This window comes from Emydura macquarii, unplaced genomic scaffold (genome assembly GCF_026122565.2).
Source record: "Emydura macquarii macquarii isolate MOO-44397 ecotype Brisbane River unplaced genomic scaffold, CSIRO-AGI_Emac_v2 contig_2768, whole genome shotgun sequence".
NCBI classification, from domain to species: Eukaryota; Metazoa; Chordata; order Testudines; family Chelidae; genus Emydura; species Emydura macquarii.
Genome location: NW_027132905.1, coordinates 27,033,417 through 27,052,202, shown reverse-complemented (window position 1 = coordinate 27,052,202; position 18,786 = coordinate 27,033,417).

The following is an 18,786-nucleotide window of genomic DNA, read 5'->3' as shown; positions in this document are numbered from 1 at the left end:
TAAAGAGAATCTGCCACAAAAAATGTTTCTTTCTTTTCACGCTAATGTAGGTCAGGTAAGACAAATGATTCATTGAAATTGCACTGAGCCCAGGTGTCAGACTGGTAACCAGTCATAGAGCAGTGACTGAGTTCATATCGCTCATGCCCCATCAGGACAAGAAAAACAAGTTTTATCCTGGGAACCCAGGTTAATGGCAAAAAGCATTTGTGCATGATTCTTCACTACCTAGAACTTTGTGTTATTGTTTACCCCAAAGTGGGTGCACAATGCTAACAAATGAGAATGAGAATCTTTTTGTCATCACTTTGCACAGGTATAAATGGTGACAATAGGTGCAAGGGAGTGGAGAATGAGGCCTTTTCTATCTATCCCTATTAAAGAATGAGATATAGGGCTTGAAAATCATGACAGCGATTTGCACAAAAGCTTTGAAGGCTTTTTTGGTCACTTTAGAATCTCTATATGGTAAAGAAGGCAGCTCAATTTCATAGAGGGATAGCAAAATGGTTCCCATGCAAAATTTTGAAAGGCTAAATATGTTTCTAATTTAAGTTCTTCTCTAAAATGTGGCATGTACAAAATACCTGGTGGCTCATGAGGCTGTACTGGTGAATTGGCATGCGGCTTTGCTACCCACAAGTAACATACCCTTCTGAAACTCATGAGGATTGAATTCTTTATACCCACCTCCCCACCATGTATTCTCAGTGTATAAAGAGGGTTGAGACAAGGCTCAATCTGATTGACAAATGAGGGTTTTAAACAGTCTGGACACATACTTGGTGCTGAGGATGAAATTCACGCCTGCACAGAGGGCAATCACTGGATTCCACTTCTGCTCGATGAGTTAAGCAATGTATAGTCCTTGTGCTAGCTCTCTGCACATGGGTGAATTTCACCCTCTAATTTCAATGCCCCAGTGGAAATATTATTTTCCTCCCTTATATCCAGAAGCTCTTGAATTGGCAGAGAAACGGCACGGAAAAAAGTTCACTGAAGTTTTCTCTGTGTTAAAATATATTAGTGTAATTTTGGTTGATTTAAGATCACTAATATTTTCATTTAAAAAAAAAAAACAAAAAAATCCCTGCAGCTCTTTTTAACATCAGATGAGTTTTGGAGGGTTGAAAACATGTCTGGGACCTGAAAAAAATCCTCCTCGAGTTCCCTAACTATAATTACTGCTTTATTTTCAAATGCTGCTGTGAAAGATGGAATCTTGTCAACTGCTGAACTCTGCCCACTCTCCCAAACCAATCCCCCAGGGTGTCAGATGCCCTGTACAGAAAGGAGCTATAGATGCTGCTTTTGAATTCTTGGGGCCCCAGCACAGGATGTTTGGGGCCTGTGTGAGTACACAGGAGCTAGTTCAGTGAGAGCTGTCAAGCCTAGCTGGGAAGGGGCTAGGAACACATCCTATAAAAAGAAAGGGTTCTGTTAATCCTCTCTGGGGGTAGAGGGGCAGAACTGCCTAGAGCAAAGGCTCAGCAAGAGGCAGTCGGAAAGCATTGCCAGAGTCTCTTGGAAGAGATAGAAGCCCTGTTTGGGAGTATGGTTTAACCTCAGGATAAGAAGGACTGTTGAAGTGCTTGATTTTTCAAGGGACACCAGGAAAGGGAGAGTCCCCTGGTCCTCCACCAGGAACAGGAGTGGCCTGAGGCTTAAAACGTGTCTGGATAAGCAGGCTTCAATAAATCACGTGAGATTGTTCTCAGTTGTTCTTTGCGGACTTCACTTATGCCTCTAGTTCAAGGTTGGACAGGAAACCAGTCCAAGAGCCCTGGCAGGGTTTGGTTTCCGTAGTGATTGTATGACCTGGAGGAGTGCATACCTGCCACTAGGGGTGTCAGGCAGCCTGGAGCAGTTACAGCCCTGATGCGTCAGCTCCAGAAAACCATAGCCGTTTTCCAAAAAAGAAAGCATGCTTGTTTTTAGTGTCCTTCTTCACTGGGAAGTGCTGTTGTTCATTCAGGGCCTGAGCCCATGGCCCAATGAAGTCCATGGACTCCAGTGGACATTGGAACAAACCCTTAAAAAGTTATGGCAATAATAATGGGGCTGCTAACACGTGAAAAGTTATTCATGTCTTTAGTGATTGCAAGATTTGGGCTAAAATATTCTGAGGAGAGGTTTTCATAATCAAATCAAAGTCAGTATTATATTGGACCATCGTGACAATGAAAATAATGTACAAAAATTTAAAAATATGCTACACGGGAGCTGGTGGGAAAAGCAGTGTTCCACTGAAAAACATCTTTGACAGAAAATTTTCCACCACCCTACGCTATACTGTATTACAGATGTGTTTCTCGGTTGTGGAATATATTATATGATGCTATATTGTATTATTTCAGAAACAGTAGGTGATGGCGCAATGAAACACTGTATTGTAATACACGCTGCATGCACATGGGGTTGAATTACAATTGCATGTGCGTGCTTAACTTTGTCAGTTGCTGACTTAATTGTACAATCTTAACAATCACTCAACATCATTTCTTTGATGGAATTAGGCTTACAGGGCTAAGTTTGGCTCTCTGGCACACTTGTGAAACTCCACTGGCTTAAGCAGAACTGCACAAGATGCAGAATTTGTCTCCTATTTTGCAAACTTTTTCAGAGCTTTGGAATCTTTTGGGATGGAAGGCACTATAGAGATGAAAAATATTTCTTTTAAAGTAAGTGTTGTAGGATGGAATAAAGGAGGAGGAGTAAAACTGGCTCTGTCAATCTGGGGACTACAAAGTAGGTTCCCATATGGTGAGTGCTTCAGATTTCGCTTGTTTCAAATCTGCATAAATGGCCCACTCAAAGAGGCCCAACTATTAAAAACAGCTGACAGTGAAAATGGGGGAGGTGAACTCTAAGCAAGCAGCAAGTAAACGAAGCTGACAGATGGCAAATTAATGTTGTCAAATAGAACGAAGTACATAAAGCTAAGGAGCACTATGACCAGATTGCTTTCTTGCATGTGAAGTCTTTAATCATATGGAGAATTTTGCTATTTTTAGTCTAATGAAATTTATGAGAAAAAGTGAGGTATCAATTTAAAGATGAATTTGCTTTGAATCCACAAGAAATAAAGGCCCTTGTAGAGACAAGTAGAATTATTTGCTACACAAGGTTAGTGTCACAAGTAAACTTGTTTCTGCATCTAAATTTTGACATGTTTATTTTATTGGTAGCACTGGTAAAGCACAAGAGTATAATAGCCAGTCTAGGTAAGTATTCAAAAAATGGTGAGTAGAAGTCGATGGACATTTAGCTGTCCTCCTTTAGCAGTGCAAGAGTGAAAATATGCCTGAAGTGCATCTACTTGCTCTGAAAGGAAAATAGAAAAAGAAATTACTATGTTGGCACATTGACTTTTCATTAAAATGTATCCAAGTTCACATCTCAGTGCAACCCCGCTAACAGCAACTGAGAGAAGAATTTGGCCAGTGTTGTACTTCATACTGTGGAAAAAAAGTGAATTGTGGTGTATAGTGTATTTCTTTAACTATAAATGGGAGGATGCCTTTTAATCAAAAAGTTAACATGGGCTCTGACAACAATTAAGGAACTCACATCTCTGATTAAAAGAGAATTGGCCTATATCTGAGCAAGGGTCTCAGCATACAAATGAATCAATCACAGGAAAATATTACCCAGTACGTGTGTGGCCAGAGGCAGACAGCCAAGGCAGTTAAAAGGAAGCAATTTTCCATAGTGCTTGGAGGTAAGTAATATACAATAATCCATAATTAGGTTTAATCATGCTTTATCAGACCTTTATAGGACTGACTGCTGTTGTTAATGTTTAACATATTACATTTTCTGCCTGTTTTCGCTGATGTGATTCCATTGATATTAGAATTATTGATATTAGTAGAGCAGGGTGAATAACTGATTTTTTTGCTTTGTTGGCAAGTTTTCGGGAAAAAATGATTCGGGTCAAACTAAAGGTTTTGTTCAACCCCAAATAAAATATTTTGTTTCAATTTTGAGAATGTTTAAACATTTTTGAATTTTTAAAAACAAAATTAAAGACAAATTTAAAACAAAAAAATTTCAAATGGAAATGTTTTTTTGATTTTGGTGGGAAATTTAAGTTTTTACAAAATGAACAATTTGGCAAAACCAGCATGAATTCATGAAAAAATCTGGTGGTGTTGAATCTGCATTATTTTGCTGAAAACATTTCAGAAGAAAAGAATTGCCCAGCTCTAATTAGAGGCCATTTTATTTGGAAGTGGCACATGTAACAAATCTATATAGAGGCAATATGCTTAGCTGGTATTAATCTGGGCACAGGAAAATGAAGTAATCATTAGGTGACTGGTACTGATTGCTGCAGCTGAAAAACACTTTTGTTATTCAACCAATAGAGCACAGTGAGTGTGAAAAAGAGAAGGGACTTTATATTGGCAAAGTATCCTTTAGGCTTCTGAAGAGCAGCATGTTACTGTAAATATCTTTCATGTTCCTTACATTTATGGAGGTGTCACTGTTACAAGGCTAGCTGCACCTCTGACATCTCTCTAAGTGCACCTCCTCCAGTGTCAGATCTCATGACTTTGTCTTTCCGGAGGTGGAATCATTTGATTCCCCCATTCTTATACCAGGCCCTGGGCTACAGCACACTGTTTATTAATTGTGCTTACCATCAGCTACAGCTGGGTTTAGTACCTGCAGGCGTTCTCTTCAGGAGCTTATGACCAGCAGTAAATACAGTGACCAGACAGCTTTCTTGAACCAAAGTATTGTTTAATCTTAATAGCAGGAACAAAGCATAACGTAAGAGAGAGGTTATTAAAACAATAAACAGTTTATATGCAGAATACCAACTGACTAGCCATCCTTTGACAGAGACCCTACTGTGTCTCCCAAACAACTGCTTGCTTCCTAGAGAGAGAGTCACTTTTATGCATCCAGCAGTCCTTTGTCTCAGTTTCCCAGACTTTTGGCTCAGCCGCCCAATACCAGTCTGTTGAGCATGGTAAGGTGTTGGAAGTAGCACTTCAAAGCAAATAGCTCTTACATTTTCATAGGTAGGAGGCTGTCTGAAGCCATTGTAATCTATTCTGCCTACATATAGTGAGCCTTGTCTTGAACTATCCCCATTTTTTTCATATAGTAAACCCTCTAACAATAGGACAGATATTATAGTTTTTGTAAATTATTGCGGAGAAGGCCCTTGTCCTTCACAGGAGAGATTAGTGAAAACCGGTCAGTCCCTTCTTTTCAGCCTCTCCAGTAAGATGAGATCAGGGATCATGAAATTAACGCCTAATTAATATAGAACCAAAAAAAGGCAATGTTCTTCAGTGAGTGTATTTTCAACCTGTGACATTCACAGCCACAAGAGGTCATAGATTCAAAAAGGGATGGGTGATTTTAGGGTTAATGATCACATTTGTAGTCAGAGTATATTAAATCAGCAGGAGCTTGGCAACAATGTCACCACTGAACCACCAATTTGCACAATTAGCTAAATGTGTCATGTGAGATTTTTACTTTCTTCTGAGGCATCTAGCACAGGTGACTACTGAAAACAAGATTCCGGACTTCAGTAACCAATGGTTTGATCTGGTATGGAAAATTCTGTCCTTACTGTCTATTATGATCAATTTTTTCATATATTAACAGAGGCATTTTTGCAGCTCTTAGCAGATCAGCAGCATTGAACTCTGAAACAAATCATATCTGTTCAGCCATCTTAATGCTATACTAAGTGACTTCTGATCTGCGAAGGGCTTTGAGACTCACTTGTAAACCATTCAGGTTTTGAGTTAATTAAAAACAATAACATGTAATGGTTTTTAAGCAAAATTAGGATGTCCTGCACACATCCCCTGGAAGGAGTTTGACTGGTCGATCCCCTCAAGAATTATTTATTAAGATTACTTAATGTGGCTGTAAGCGTTTCGGGTTCCGTGGGAGGCCACAGTGGCTTCCTAAAGGGGAATAGCTCACGCTTTGCAAGAGATCAGTCTAGGCACTTCGCCCTCAGGCAGGGCGAGTGGGCAAGGAGTCTATCGCTCCAACCCCTAGGCAGGGTGAGCAGGCGGATCGCTCTGGCCCTCAGGCAGGGCGAGCGAACAAGGAGTCTACCGCTCCAACCCCTAGGCAGGGTGAGCAGGCGGATCGCTCAGGCCTTCAGGCAGGGCAAGCGAACAAGGACTCTATCGCTCCAATCCCTAGGCAGGGTGAGCAGAGGCGGCAACGGCTTCAGGCGGGGTCAGGAGAGCAATTCTCCTGGGGTTGCTAGGGACAAGGGGAAGGGGAGGGGGACGCAGGCCCACCCATCTCCACTGCGTCCCAGCCCAGGGCCCTAGCAGTGGCAGAAGCGGCTGCCACTGTGCCGGCAGGGCTCCCGCCGCAACACACCGGCAACACGGCGGCTTCAGCCACAGGCCGTGGCTGTCCCTGGGCTACTTCCTCCCCACTGACCCTAGTACCTGTTGCCTCCGTGTCCCAAGGATAGTCCACCTGGGGTAGCGTTGTTAGTCCTTCCTCGTCGACCGGGGGTAAGGCAGGAAACTCCTCTTCAGGGGGCAGCTCCTCCAGGTCGTTGTAGGAGGGGAGCAGGTCGGCCTCGGGCAGCTCCTCCAAGTCCTGCCCCGCTGTAGGGAGGGGCTCGGCAGCTGGCAGTTCTTCCAAATCCGGCCCGGCCTCCGGGGGTGTCCGCCACTCGGGCTGCTCTGGGGTCTCAGCCCAGTCTGGTAGTCCCAGAGCACGGCCCCGGGCTCGGGGTCGGGGTAACTCGGCCCAGTCGTCCTGGCCGGGTTGCCTTGTCCAGCTCCTCGAGGGCCCTATCCAATCCCCGGGCCCAGGTGGGGCCGGGGTTCGTCGGCGGCGGCTAGGCTCCGGCCTAAGCCTCTGCTGGCGGGGCAGCACATCTGCCTCTACTAGCAGTCTGGGCCCTACTGAGCTCAGGGGCCAGGCTTTTGTATTTCCCCTTCCTGTTGGGGCTCCGCCCCGGGGCTGCCAATTGGCCTGGCCGGGTGGCCCTATCACAGCCCGGGTCTCCTGTTGCCGGGCAGACTCTGGGGCAGGGTGTGAGTTGGGCCAATCAGAGCTCTCGGGTCCTTCCCCAGGCTCTGGCTCCGTGGGAGGCCACAGTGGCTTCCTACAGTGGCCAAATCAGGCATGTACATCAGGACCAATACATCTATATAAGGAAGGCTTGGACGAGTGAGCTGAGTGTTGGACTAAGTGCCAGAAATTTATCCCAGCTCTGACAAAGACTCCTATGATGGCCCTGGAACAGTCACTGCACTTCTCTGCCTCAGTTTCCCCAAATGTAAAATGGGAATAATTATTCATGTTTACATATCTCAGAGGGATATGATGAGAATTATCTAATATGTGTCATCCCAGGATACTGTTTGCTTTTCTGACCTGCTGCTCCAGACAGAGCTGATGACTCTCAGTTTCTATCCACTATCATTTTTCAGATATTTTGTCTGGTCATTGTTTTACAGGAGCTAACCAGCTAGGAGACTGTCCCTTAGGCTGTTTTTCAAATCTGGCCTTGTTGCTTTATGTTTAAATGCTGTAGCCCACTTTTCTATCTAGGCCACCCTGTTTTGCAGGTCCACTTGAATTCAGCCACCCCAGTATTATCCATGTCTCCTGCATTTGAGTCACCTGTGGATTTGCTGAGCCCGTCTAACCATTTTTCTGAGCACATGCAAGAATCACATAGAGTCTGCTCCTGCAAAGTGTGGACAACCTTAATCTCCCACAAAGTCAGTGGGCTCTTGGTTCCTCACAGGATTGTGCCCTTAGCTATGATCCACTCCCAATAATTTACCAAGGAGCGTCCACAAAAATCTACACCCTTAGGCTGTGATGAAAGCCATGATCAGAGCCAGACATTCAGACAGGAGGTGAGGAGCTGGGATTTTAAGCTCCAATTCAGGAAAAAAGCCTTCTTCATGATAGCACTAAAGCAAGTGATTAATTCTAGGCATGTGCTTAAATTCTATTGCATGTGTCTAAAATTAATCATGTCCTTAAGTGCTTTCCTGAATTAGACTGCAAGCTCCTTGTTTGTACACTGCCTAACACAACAGGAACTTGATTTCACTTTGGGCTTCTAGGATACAAATAATAAATACACGATTTGTACGCAGAAGGGAAATCATTCCAACTTCCTTGGAGCCCCCCTGCCCCGCCAAAGATGTCAGCAAAGTAGCAAGTAAGCAATCTGTTTACATCCAAAATGACAAGGACTGATGAAGGTCCTAAAGAAGAGCTTATGCAGCCGCCATTCATGTTGTACTGGCCTAAATCCAACAGCAGAAATTTGCCCACCTGGCAAATCCTTTTGCCAGTTCATTGCTAGCCTGTGGTGTATGGCTCTGGGTTCAGTTCCAGAAGAGCTAGGTCCCTTCCAACATTGTGTGTATAAACTCACACACACACACACACACACACACATGGGCTAATAAATAAAGTGTTTGCAATTTGTTTGGCAAGAAGTACAAAAGCTACAAAGAAAATACCTACAATAGAAAGTTTTTAAAAAATGTAATTGGAGGGGAACTGAAGGTCCATCACAAAGACACTTCTTTGGCTTTGGTTTGACACTAGATTTCAGTCCATCCAAATGGAATTCTTATGCTAAGGCCAAATATAACATCAAATAATGAAAAACTTCAATCGTAAACATTAACACAAACAGGCATCGAGTATATTAAACAACTCTCAGAATGCAACAGGCCAAATCTGCAAATTGGGAACAGGTCCCTCAGTTGGCACTCTATAAAAGCAGGCTTCAGTTTGCCATCCCCAGGACCTGTAGATGGAGTACACAGTACATATCTGAGAGTTAGACTTCATTATGTGTTTAGATTAAACTCTGTGTGTAGCATTGATTCAGGTGTTTATTTTGGCTTTGAGGACCTAGTTTTTAAATATGGGTGCCATAATGGGATGTCCGTAGCCCCACATTTGGATAGTTAAATCAGTATTAAGATAACCAATGGCCATATTTTTAAAGGTATTTAGGTGCCTTTAGATACAGATAGGTGCCTAATGAGATTTTCAAAGGTGCCTAGGCCCAGATACTCAAAAGAAGTTAGGTGACTAATTTCAAAGGCATTAGGCATATAAATACCTTTTAAGGTCTTGGCCCTGGGCACCTAGCTGCTATTGATGTCAGTGGGATTTTCAGAAATACCTATCTACACATCTAGGTGCCTAAATCCCTTTCTAAATATGACCCTAAATGTTCATTCTGTATGCCTGGTTACTGATGTCAGTAACTAGATACAGGACTTGAAGAGCTTGTGAAGGCTTCCCACTTTGAAAACTAGCGCCAAGGTTTCCAAAAATAGGTGCCTCATGAGTTTATTTAGGCACCCAAATAAGCAACCTGATTTTCAAAAGCGCTAAGTAGCCCTCAGCTCACAGTGAAGTTAATGTAATTCTCCCACTTGTGTAATAAAGGTGTGAAAGTGAGAGGGTAATCAGGTCAAATGGGCCCCAACAAAACTGAGATTCATTTCTGGGGTGGCAGTACTTCTCCGTGGCTCATTTCAGGCTTGACACAGGCTTGACATTTCAGCCGCTTTGCACCAGTTGTCTTGTGACTTTTACTTCATGCACTAGGAGCTGGACAGGTCACCATCATGTTTTAAACAGGCCACCAAACAGATGGCATCGCCCCAGTTCTGTCATGTTTAGATTAGGATTTATTAACTTCTATTTAACTGACTTTGTTTCATAGACTTTGTTCAATGACTTTGTTCATTTTGGAGCCACCAAATAGCACTATCTGAGTTAGTCCTACAAGTTCCTTTCAACTGACTGTATAGGAAGTGAGATCCTGGAGTAATGTGGTGCTTGGTAAGGGACAGATATATATAAAGGATGTGGACAAGTTGGAGAGAGTACAGCGGAGGGCAACAAAAATGATTAGGGGGCTGGAGCACAGGACTTATGAGGAGAGGCTGAGGGAACTGGGCTTGTTTAGTCTGCAAAAGAGAAGAATGAGGGGGGATTTGATAGCGGCCTTTAACTACCTGAAAGGGGGTTCCACGGAGGATGGGGCTAAGCTGTTCTCGGTGGTGGCAGATGACAGAACAAGGAGCAACGGTCTCAAGTTGCAGGGCGGGAGGTCTAGGTTGGACATTAGGAAAAAGTTTTTCACTAGGAGGGTGGTGAAGCTCTGGAATGGGCTACCTAGAGAGGTGGTGGAATCTCCATCTTTAGAGGTTTTTAAGGTGAGGCTTGACAAAGCCCTGGCTGGGATGATATAGCTGAAGTTAGTCCTGCTTTGAGCAGGGGGTTGGACTAGATGACCTCCTGAAGTCCCTTCCAACTCTAATATTCTATGATTCTATGATCATAATGGTGCCTTCTGACATTAAGGTCTAAGAACCTATTAACCTAAAGAATTAGCATAGCTCCATTGACTTCAACACTTTTCTGTGGAAAACTTTGGTTTTGGGGTGGGGATTTTTTTATTTTTAAACTGAACGTCTGAAAAGTTATTGATTTTTGGCAGAAAACTGAAATATTTTGGCAGAACCAAAATATTTTGATTGTTTTGCCACCACAGTACCTCAAGAGTTGTAGTTCTTTTGCCTCATGTCCCCATTCTCATCTATGGGCTGGACTCTGGTGCGGGACTTCTTCTCCCATGATGCACTGCCTCCTTTCACCAAATTGATAAACTGTGTAGCAACATGGAAGATATAGTCTGACCAGGGAGTTTGGTCCATATAGCAGAACAGAGGCATGAAGCACATGAACTACAACTCCAATGAGTCATTGGAGGCATTTCTGAATCAAAATATTTAATTTTCTATTGAAATTTTCCAAATAAAAATCCCATTTTCTTGCCAGCTGTATAGTTAACGCCAGTCATACAGCAATAAGTATTGTCATATATAGCAATATAGTACATGGGCATTGCAGGATTTATCGGTAAAATCATTTATCTCTATTGGCTTATTTTAAATTAAAATAAGAATTATCCTGGTTTAGGTCAAACTTAGAGGTGTACATATGTCTTTAGCTGCATAACCACCACTATCAGCTTTTGTATGTTCACTCAGTCTCAACATGATTTGGTGCCTGACAACAACCCATCATAAACAAAGCCACAGCCACAAAATCTTCCTCTTCATTCTCAGCAGAATGATCTGGAAAACACAGAGGCAAATCAATGCTGTGAAGCTATGGAGAACTACTGTGGGGAAGTCATAGTACCCGGTCACAAGACCTTCCAGAGTTCATTGATCTTTCAGTTCCCCTCCTTTGGGTGTCTCTAGGGAATGGGACAGAGTAGGCCTTAATTTCTATCGGCGTCCTTGTGCAGTTTCTGCTTAATGGCCACACATAGCAAAGCAGGTATCTAAGATCTCTGCTTTATTAAAAGCTGATTTAGACCTGCAGAAAACATTCCTGGGCACAAACATTGAGTAGCTGGATGAACCTTGATGGGCCACACAGCCCTATTCTGTGCCAGGATTTCCCTATGTCACTGCTATGTTCTGCTGAAACATTATACAGAAAGATATAGGCAGAGCATTATGCTCATAGCCTTTGCCAACAAGTTATGTTTTAATGTAATTTAACTGTAATCTCAGAGTGTTTCTGTTAGCTATAATTAGTAAAATATGTCTGTTTTCGGTGTTGAAGATGTCTGAACTGCTGCCAGTTCCCTATCGTTTACCTGACATACAGCGTAACAAGCAGACCACCAAAATGTATTTACCAATAACTGTTTATTTACATTCCATGAAATCTAATAACTTTTGCTGCCTTCATTCTGGATAAATGTTGGCCAAAGTGTAAAGCACAAAAAAATAAACATTGACTTAATTTTTAAGCCGGTCCATGGAATATTTTATTTTTGCTCAATTTGCCCTGCCTGTTAGCTTTTTTGGCATTCAGCTGTTTTTGAAGTTTCAAAAAAAGAATGCTATAATGTATCTTCCTGTTCTGTACAAAACCTTGCAGGGATTCCCTGGACATTTAATTTTTCATTTCTAAAGTCTGCTCAAGGATGGTTTCTTATTTCTTTGTTTTCAGGTTTTCCAAGCATGTGAAACCATATTCCAGGGGAAATGCACAGGGCAGTATTTACTGGCCCTGGTTCTGATTGCACTTATGCCAATGTAAATCGGGAGTCATTCCACTGAAGTCAGTGTTTATGTTGGTGTAAAAAGGCCTGCAGTTCTTTATTAATACAGTGGACCAAGTGCTGTTCTCACTTACAAAGGTATATCTGGGGACAGAATTGCACCTCATTGAATGTTAACAAGTACCATAGAATCATAGGACTAGAAGGAACCTCGAGATGTCATCTAGTCCACTCCCATGAACTCAACGCAGGATCAAGCATTATCTAGACTGTACCTGACAGGTGTCTGTCCAACCTGCTCTTAAAAATCTCCAATGAGAGAGATTCCACAACCTCCCTGGGAAATTTATTCCAGTGCTTAATGTGACAGAGCCAGACCAGCCAGCTATGAAAGGGTTCTAGAAGACATGTATATTCGCCTGAGGCTCCATAAAGCCCTATTCCCTGGGTAATCCAGCTGGGGCTATTTCAAGGCAATTGGGCCAATTAAGCCACCTGGGGCCTATCAAAGAAACTGTCCCAGCAGTTAAAAGCCTCCTTTTCAGGTAGGCCAAGAGGGCTGGGCTAGGCTGTGCTGTGATCTCATTTGTTGCTGCCAGCATACTAGAGTCAGAGAGGTTCCATCCGGGGAAGGCAGAACAAACCTTCACACCGGTACCAGGCCACAAGCAATGAAGCCACAGACAGGAGATCCAGGGAAGGGAGTAGGTCTCAGGGACTAAGCAGTGTGAGATCACTCCTTGCAGGGTCCCTGGGTTGGGGCCCCCTGCTCCACTCCCAGCTGCACCACTGGCATGGTTGGAAAAGCACAGGACCCACAGGGTGGAATAGGCCCACCCCGCCACATTAACTACCCTGACAGTTAGGAAGTTTTGCCTAATGTCTAACCTAAACCATTCAGGGAGGGAGTTAGGATCCAGCCAATCAAATACCTATAGCCCTTTTTTCTCCCCTCTCACATACAAAGACCTCTAATATGCAAAAGCTGGCCACTTCAATATCGCTTTGCCTCAACTTCCCAGCTGTGCAATGTGGATAATGTCTCCCTACCTTTCAGGAGTGCTGCAATACTTTCATTAATCTGTGCCACATGCTCAGATACTATGGTGATGGGGGGGCATAAAAGTAGCTAGGAAAAGTTATCTTAGGAAATTGGGAGAGTCATTTCCTAAAGCCATGATATAATTAGTATTTTATTAAAATGGATACCCCTCGGTAGCTTCTTTCATCTAATGATCTCAAAGCATGTTATAAAGTTAAGCCTGACAGTAACATGCGCAGCAAGGGAGTGTTAATCATCCCTATTTTGTGAATGGGGAAACTGAGGTAATACTAATGCTCACTGTGACTGAATGAACCCCTATATTTGCACCCTATACACTATTGTAATCGTCTTTGTACATAATATGCCTTGTGAGGTATCATTTAAAAATAACTCACTAGTCAATAATATCATAGTGAAATGTATGTAGTGACAGTATGTGTAAAGTTCTGAAATCCTCCTGTTTGATGTTAAAGGCCTGTATTCCAATTCACAAACTCTGATTAGGTAAAACTGGTCAAGCAGGCCTTTCTTAAACAAAGGGATTTGTGGTTATTTCAATTTGCATATGAGCGGTAAAGAGAGTCCTCAGCCAGCAAGAGGGAGAAGAAAGAAGACAAAGAAAAACTGCATTTCAACATACACAGGTGAAAAGACACAGCAGGGAGCCTCTTTCCTCCCCCAGCCTCCATGTCTCCTTGTTCTCAGCTGGAAAGAACTTTAACTAGGGGGTTACGCTCCAGAAATTGCTTTTCAAAGGGTGACTGAACTATAAAAGTGAGGGTCAAAACCACCACATTATCTCGCCCTCTCCTTCGCTCTCGTTGCATCTAAGATGACAAACGAAAGAGCTGCTGGACTTGGGGAGCAGATCCTGGCCTGAGAGTCTGGTCAGCAATATTACTGGAACACGTGCTAAGGGACATCAAGGCTTCTGGAAGCCAGAATGTAGCTGGTATATGCTGTTGGGGTCAGAGCAGCTGCACCAGGGCTGTGACTATCCACAGACACTCAGGGTGTGACTGGCAGGCTCTTTGTGAAGCACCCAAGGTGGGAGCTATAGTAGCAAATAGGGTGAGACACCCCAGGTTGCAGGGCAGGGGGTGACACAGTCCCTCAGTGCTTGGGATTGCACCCTGGCCTTTCACACTCACCATCTCACCTACAGCATTTGAAATAACTATGAACTCACACAGATGGTGGGACTTTCCAAAGCATCCAGTGCTGACCTAACTCCGCTCCCATGGAGATAGACAATAAATCTCCCATTAACTTCACTGGGAGTAGAATTAGGCCAGTACCGAGCGCTCGGGGAAAGCTGACAAAGATAATAAGGGTGAAGTTCAACCCTCTGCCAGGAGCCAAACAACGCAAAGTAAACACCACTGGAGTTCAGCGCAAACTGAAGGCTCAGTCCTTATGAAGGCCAAACTCCAGGCCTATGGACTTCGATCACTCAGTTACTGGTGCTGGGATGCTTTTCTACCTGTTTGTCCACTTGCCCAAGATAGTCACAGCACCCAATTGCTAGTATCTAGGCTGTCTTGGATGATGAGGGTAAGAACTAGATCTGCAAACAGCATATTGCCCTGCTTTGGCTTGGTGGAGATGGTTACAGTCTTTCATACCATGGGGCCTTGTACTTTTCATGGCATGTCATGATCCTTTTCTGCAGATCGTTTTCCTGCCTTATGGAATTACTTGTATTAAAGTTGGTTTAAAATGTCAAATGTCTATTTAAAAAAGAGCTAGGCAAGGATTTTTCCCTGGTAAGAGCATTTGATAGACAAACTGGGAGGGTAGCATTTCTTCATTGTTAGTGTTACATGCTTGAGAAATTGAGCCTTAAATAACGCAATAAGGGTTGTTTATGGCTTAAACCACAACTCCAAAAGCAAAGAGACCTACATGTTTTCAAAAGTCAGTCAGAAATATATTTAGCTTTCGTCTGTTTATTGTGCTGTCACATAGAGGCCAGTGCTGCAACGTTACTATGAGAGCCAAGTGAATAGTGCAAAATATTAGCTGTGAGTATTTATTCACATTTTTCAATAGAACTGTCCTTCAATTATGTTCATGCCCCTTTTGGATTCCCTTTCACTGAACATTGTTGCAAAAGAGTTTACTGGCAGGAACTTTCACTGCCATAGCAAATTTTAAGCAAACATTGCAGCATATTCATGGAAAATTAAGTTTAAGTTTGCATACGTGTGAGCACCTGAAACCTGATTCTGTTCCTGACTCAACAAATGACTTAAGCATGGGCTTAACTTCAAGCATACGCTTAAGTACATCCCTCTTCAGCAAAGCACTTAACCAAATACACGTTGTTCCAGTGTAAAGTGCTTTGCTGAATCGAGCCCCATATGTGTGATGCTCATCCAGACAAGGAACAAAGGCATACCATGTAATCTAGCTATTATCCAGTCAAAAGAGATTGACTTTTGAATGTCAAATGTTCATAGTGAACCGCCCCTGGACAAGCTGCAGACCAAGAGTTATTCAGAAATCATAAACATTGAGGAAAAAAAAACCTGAGAAAATTGGGGGGGTGCTGACAGAAAATAAGAGGCAAAAATGCCTTACCTACATTATTGTTAATGACTAATTGGTCCATCTGTGGCTGTTCTTTATTAAGCCGGATGACATGGGAAGAGGAAAAGGCCTCACATTAAGCCTTTTGAGCCACATTCATTTTTGGAGACAAAAAATAATATAATTTCAGAAAAAAAAACTGCTTGCTCCAAACAGACAGTTGGCAGCAGCGTAAAGTGACCTCCAAGCTGGCTCTTATCCAATGCTTTATTACAGATTGTGGTTCTAGGTTATTTAGACTGCAAACTCTTCAGGGCAAGAGGGGCCTTATCTTACTGTCCATAAAAAACCTAGGGTGAATTCCTGGCCTCAGTGAAGTCCATGAGAGTTTTGCCATGGGCTTCCGTAGATGCCGCAAGTTTTCACCCATCATTGTTGGCTTCAATGGACTTTCACTAGCGAGGAAATTGGCTAGTTACCAAGTGTGGTCTGTTGGCTATGTTGACAGAAGCAGAATAGATTGTGGTAATTGTCCTATACACTCACCCATTATTTCACTAAAGAGAGTTTACTCACAAATGTAACAGCCACCCTTAGTCAGGAAACATGCCGTTGGTCACAGTCAAGAAGCTAAAGTTGTTTGTGATGCAACGCCATTGACTTCAGTGGGCTCATAACAGGGGAGCCATTTGGCCCCCCAAGGATTTTTTTTAAAAGGCCAGCGTGCGCTCCTCCACCGCAGTAACTTGTAGCAGGGTTGGATGTTGATTCCAGTCTTTGTACTTGGGTTATTTTCTTACTATGTATTGCTTGTTTGTATCCTTCACAGGCACATTCCATGCTTTCTGGTGCCCCTTATGGGGCTGAGTTGAGGAGAGGTGGCCTTTTCGTAGTGTTTCAGTTCTCTGATGGTGGAAATACCAAAAGAAGGTACCGTGTAGCCCCTCCCTTTCCCATCCAATCCCAAAAAAGCCGATAAACACTGAGGTATTTCATTGGATTCCTGAAAAACCTAAAATTCCCAGATCTGCTTTCTGCAGACAGCGTTCTCAAGCCAGTGTTTTCACTCAAAGATGGAGGTTGCCCACCTAGCTGTACTAGCCAAGATGGCTTTAGGGAAAAAAAGGCCAAATTAATCTCTAAAACACACCTATGAAAATCTGGAGAAATTCTGTTCACCTTAGTGGAGTTAATCTAGTGCAAATGAGATGAAAGGCTGGCTAAAAAGTCATCTTCTCCGATTGCAAATACTAAAGTAATCCACACTTAAAACAGTGCAGAAATAAAGTAGAATAAAACTCCATATTCAAAGAGGTAAAAAAACAGAGCAAGAGCAAGAAAAAAAGCTCAAATGCTGTTTAGCGCACACGGCCTCACTCTGACTCCAAACATCCCAAGAGAAGGGACTCCAGACAAAGGGAGGCCCTCTGCTGAGGCTGGGTTCCTCCAGGATTGATTTGGATATGTAACTCAAAATGCAGCTGCCAGATGGTCATGAAAATATAGTAAAATGCTTGCCCTAAATGCACACAGACTGGGACGGCAGCACTAAATCTTATACCACAATGGTAGTAAGCCAATTTATCTCTCTCACAGTGGAACTACTTTTTGGTGGTCAATTGCACAATCAAAATCTGCTTTGCAAGAATGTCTGACTCATCCAGCAAGACCCAATCTAGTTTGGATATGAATGCTGAGAAGGGGGCCTTGAGGTTAAGGGAGTAGCTATTGGGCGACCATTTCTGGGATGTTGCTTCAGCTCTGACCAAAGTGAATTAAAAAAAAAAAAAGTACCCCCGACAATTAGTGGTAAAAAGGTTACTAGTAAAAATGAGTTTTGTGGGTTTTTTTCAACTTTGCATTAAAAAAACCACCACACATTTGGCACCGTGTATGCAAGTTGGCAGCCTTTCCTGAGGACAAATTGAATAAGCATGTAGGCTCAAAAGCCCATTTGGATTGGTCCCTGTAGGTCAGGGTTTCGTTAGTTTAGCAGGGTATTTGTGAGTTTGTGTTGCACCTGCCTGCAGTACAGCTGGCCTGTGAATAAAAAAAAGGGGTGGGAGTTTACATTTTTTCTTACGCCCAGCGTCTTGCCCTTCATGACCCTGGAATATCTCATTTACAATTAAAAAATAATGAAACCAAATTGTGAGATCATTTCAAAGTTACTAACCCCAGGGCTTAACAGAGTGTGAATGTTTTTACTAAGGCTGAGGTGGTAGAGCTTTTGACTCACTATTCTCTATTCAGCAGAGATCTCAGAGTAATAAACAATTAAGCTGAATTCAAACTAACTGTGAAGAGCACAAATTCCGGGCTTAGCACTGAGAGCTGGGTGTCATGAAAACCACTAAGAGCAGAGGTAATCAATGATGAATTTAATGAAAGAGCTGCTTCTGTTTTGAGTTTTGGCTGTGGATTTGCCCTCAGATATAGTGGAGAGACAACCTGACACTGTCTCAAGGTTCACAGTTCATGTTCATTTCAAACAAGAACCTCAAAAGTTCAGATGCTTCCCCGAAGTTTATCAGAACTACCTGAAACTCCTGATTGTGCAAACTTGGACATCAAGGAGCCCACCTGCTTGGAGCTTATTGCAAGAGCAGGGCTTTGGACTGAGAACTTCACAATGACACTCTGTTCTTGTGAATCTTCTAATCTACTTCTGAGTGGACTGGTCATAGCACAAGACTCTCTTGTGTTATTTTGGCAGTTCCAGACCTGCTCAAAGCCTGGCTGTGTGGAGACCAAAAACAAAAAAAACCCCTGCAAATGAAAAAACTCAGCTAAATATTTTTTAATGTAGGCACCCTGTACTTCAGGGGCCTTGGAACTTGATTGGGAGTTTTACAGTTGGAAAGATCCTGGGAGACTACAACTCCCATGATGCCTTGGGGAGACAGGCAAGAGACTCTTCCCCTTCCAGAGAGACAGAGAATAGCATGTGGGGGACTCCATTTTGGTGCTAGGGTGGAGTGCAGCCCAGGCTGGAAGCTGCTGTTTACTGCCTGCTTCCGGGGTCCAAAAGCTGCTGCTGCGAGTCTGCTGGAGTTTGATCTAGGGGGGAGCCTCAGATGTTGATGGCATTGCCCAGGGCAGGGACTGAGCCCAGAGCTGACTG